We start from the raw sequence: 3,834 nt of genomic DNA on the forward strand, positions 1-3,834 counted from the left end.
GCTCACCGGCCTCGAGTATTCACACTCACACCTGGAGCTCGTTCTCACAGCTGCACAGTGTCACACCTGTAACCCGACAACAGGGTCACTACATAATAATGAACACAAATCATCCAAGTACCAAAAGAGGGGAAATTAGAAGAGATTAGATTCAACGGACTGACATAAAATAAATTCCAATTATCATCAAACTTAACATATTAACTTGACATATTAGACAAAATGCACTTTTCCATGGTTTTCTATCAGTAATATGTGTCAGCCGTCTGTTTACAAACCCCCCCAAACATGAGAAAAGTCCATCCTCTGTCTTTTGCTCGCTCCACCTATCAGGAAACGTGTGCTCACACAGGCCAAGTGGAGATTTTCTCTTGATGTCGTCATGAAGGGAAATAACCCCTCCCCCCAGGTGGGTGACACTCCCCGAGCTAGGTGTGTGTTCCGCCTTCTGAGTCCGCAGCCGCTATCGTTTATTCCCTCGCATCACGGCTCCGGTAAAACTGTGTCGAAGATACGAGCGATGCGCGGTAGTTGCTCGGTTGTTGACTGTACAAACCGACACAGAAGTCTTTTTACCCCCTACGTCCGAGGATCCGAAGACCGAGTGGATTTGTTTTATTTTATTTTTGATGGAGATGTACCATTTCTAACCATTTCACGTCGGACCGCTTTCTCAACGAGGGCCAGTACAATGCGGGATTATAAAGCACGGATCAGCACCGACTGTCCGAGACCCAACTTCAAACTTGGGAACTGTAATTTTCACCATTTTATGTTGCTTTACTGTATGTGCACGAGAGCCTGTTGCACGTGTTGTTAGCATGGCAGGTAATGCTGCTAAGGTTTTGCCTCGTGCACACAGACGGGTGCAGATTGTATGCAATTCCTCTGCTTGGTGTCGCTGTGTGACGTTGATTAGAGGCGCCCTGCCGACTTTATCACACTTGAAAGGCGTTTTAACTGCAAAGTCAAGCCGGTAAAATTCTGGGCTTGTTTATCAGTGCTGTGAAAGTTAGTATTGAGAGTCATGCCTTATGATGTCCGTTTTAACGTTTGTATCATGTTTCCAGATCCAGTGCCTGGAGGGAATATCTAGATAAGCGCAGAGTTACAGGGGATAGTGAGCTATTTGCAGCATTTACAAGCTATTGACAATTGTTATCATTTTTGCACTGCCTCCAGCTGTTGCCATAACTACTGCCTCTGTTTCCTCTGTTCAGGCCAGTGCGTCTATACAGCTTCCTGCAACAAGGGATGTTGCATGCCAGACTGACCCACTGCAGGCACAGTTTTCCCTGAAGACTCTTCGGCCTCACATCAGAAGTACAGTTCTGTATCCACCTGAAGTGCATCTACTTTTGATAAACCTAAAAGTCATTTTTCAGTCTTGGAATAATGTGCAGGTAAATGAAGCTGCGGTTACTTAGAACAATGAAAATGCTGACCGACTACAAGTGTTATTATTTTATTTTTCAACCAAAAAATGTTTTGTACACATTGTAAGTATTAAGTATGTAAGTATAATGTTATGACAGTTCCACCAACAAAATACAGTAAAGAAAATGCCAGGAGGTAGTTAGAAACAGACTTTCAATCATTGTTTTATTAAAAAATAAATAAAAATGTAAACAAAATCTCATTTGATGTAAATAAATGCTTGATGGTTACTAAAGAAATGACTCTGAATTCATATATTATATTCACACTCTCTGCTGATAGAAGAAGTTTACAAATGAAAGAGCAGTTAAACTAATTTATTTGAGGGCATGTTACTCCATTTTATTTAGATTGAAACTATATGTTTTTACAAAGAAGCAAAATGTACTGGTGTATTCCTCTCAACCGTAAAGTACCGCAGTCAGCGTGGTACATGTTGCAGGCAGAACACATTGAGGCAGAGCGGCTCCAACCCGGGACGGCCGACCATACATGGTAATTCTTCCTCGATCTCCCAAAGCCGTCTGGTAACCTACAGTGAATTACAAATGGTAAATGCTATGGTTTATTATAAATGTAATGAAATGACTGATTAGTGTGTCTAGTGAGAATGCTACCTGTGGTATCAGATGTTCTCAGCGTCTGTGGGCATGGTTGCACAGTTTCCGCAGGGGCACCTATCCAAAATATAGAGGAAAAATGGAAACGTTGACCAGAATATAAAGCTTATTAAATTCAAAAACTCACTCGCAGACAGTGGAGCTAAGGTGGGTAAGAAGTAAGCTTGGCTACATATCCAACATGTCACTTATTGCATATAATGTGGAGCTTGACAACAGTGTAGTGTAGAAAACTGCACAGTTCAGTCTTTGACTAAAGATAATGTTGCTGACAGACACGATTATGCTGATTTACAGCTTTTATTGTAATGCTCAAAATAAATTGACTACATAAAGGAAGATGTCACGATGAGCATCTCTGCTCAAAACAGGGATAAAAATGAATAAAATCAAAATGCATCTATTAAAGTATCTTACTGGACTTGACATTGAACACCTGTAGCAGCCCTCAGACAGCAAACATTTTCACAGACTGTAAAAAGTATATCTAAGGAGGCATGACAGGTAACTACATTACACAATTCACAATAGTGCTTATTTACCAAAAGTGATGACGAGACAGTACACTGTAAGCCCGGATAAGTTGATTGTACTTAAACCATTTGCGTCAAGTGATTGCCTCAAATGGTTTAAGTTATTGACAGTAGAGAAAATTAATTTGTTTAAGTACAGTCAACTTAAATGTGCAATAGTCAGAATTTAACATTTTTAAGTTATATACACTCGAAAAGAATTGTGGAGTCTACTTAAAAGTAGTATAGTCAAAACTTAATATTATAAGTTAAATACACTTGTAATCCTAGTTTTATTAAAAATATGAATATATTAAATGTTAAAATATTATGTTTGGGATAAGAAAATAAAATTCCAATTAAATTAATCTTTTGTTAATGACCACACAATACAGTACATTTTATTTATTTTATGCAAATCCATAATAACAGTAAGACCTTGTTTTCATAAAATTATCAAAATGGGTCTTTGCCAACAAGTACAACAGTATATTCTTACTTATTGCTGCAGATATTACCTTACAGTACCTTTCTATGATGCAGCTCATAGAACATGTGTATTGAATTATGAAAATGATGAAACGATTTCCTTCCAAATACATCACAGCACACAGTTTTTTAATTGTTTGCTCTGTGAACAATTTTCAAGTTTGGAAAAAAAAACAAAAAAACAACAACAACACTGACCATGTAGAAGCTTACTGCGAGTGCAAAAAGAAAAACTGTATGCTTTGTGTGCCACACAACAAGCCCTGCAACTTTCTAAAATATGGAATAATTTCAGTAAAACAAACAATACTAGACACATCTAGTACAAGAACAATCACATACAAAACTGCAAAAATATTTGCTCCAATCAGTGCAATGTATACAGTATGTGCAACAATCCAGACACGGACATGAAGAATTGTTCCATGAGCATGAATGTGTCTTACACTGCAAGATCATTCTTCAGCTTTTGAAGCTTTGGCGGTAGCTCACTTTGGCCCAAATTTAGCATTACCTGCTGAATGAAGGTAAAAGTGTTTTTCAAGCACTTTGGGTACTGTAGATGGAGTGCTTAGGCAAAGCCAAACAAGAGGCACATTGCTTGAGGTAGGTTGGTGAGGTCTTCCATTACAAGGCTGCCCTCTAGGATGATCCCCACTCTTGAGGGGTTTAGTTGTGGCAATGCTGGGTTTGCAGCACTGGTGTCCTCATGGCAGAGGATTCCCACTGGAATGTCCACGGAGTCTCCCTCATTAAGAGCCTATAGAGATCGGAAG

The 3,834-nt window shown here is 39.1% G+C and overlaps 1 long non-coding RNA gene and 1 pseudogene across 5 annotated transcripts in view; one reads left to right on the forward strand and one right to left on the reverse strand.

Annotated features, from left to right (window-relative positions):
* The window catches only part of LOC111665270 (radixin-like), a 14,470-nt pseudogene extending 13,374 nt beyond the window's left edge, over positions 1-1,096 (forward strand). The window contains exon 18 of the transcript XR_015438053.1: positions 1,071-1,096. The product of XR_015438053.1 is annotated as a radixin-like (transcript). The remainder of the gene's footprint in view (positions 1-1,070) is intronic.
* A 353-nt stretch (positions 1,097-1,449) lies between these two features.
* Positions 1,450-3,834, reverse strand: part of LOC111665274 (uncharacterized) — a 33,498-nt gene continuing 31,113 nt past the window's right edge. For all 4 annotated transcript variants that reach the window (XR_015438076.1, XR_015438079.1, XR_015438077.1 and 1 more), the window contains 2 exons: positions 2,055-2,114; positions 1,450-1,969 (listed from right to left, as the gene is read on the reverse strand). This is a non-coding gene — a long non-coding RNA (uncharacterized LOC111665274). The remainder of the gene's footprint in view (positions 1,970-2,054; positions 2,115-3,834) is intronic.

This window comes from Seriola lalandi, unplaced genomic scaffold (genome assembly GCF_002814215.2).
Source record: "Seriola lalandi dorsalis isolate HSWRI2012SDOR001 ecotype SW California unplaced genomic scaffold, Sedor1 jcf7180002054630, whole genome shotgun sequence".
Lineage (NCBI taxonomy): Eukaryota > Metazoa > Chordata > Actinopteri > Carangiformes > Carangidae > Seriola > Seriola lalandi.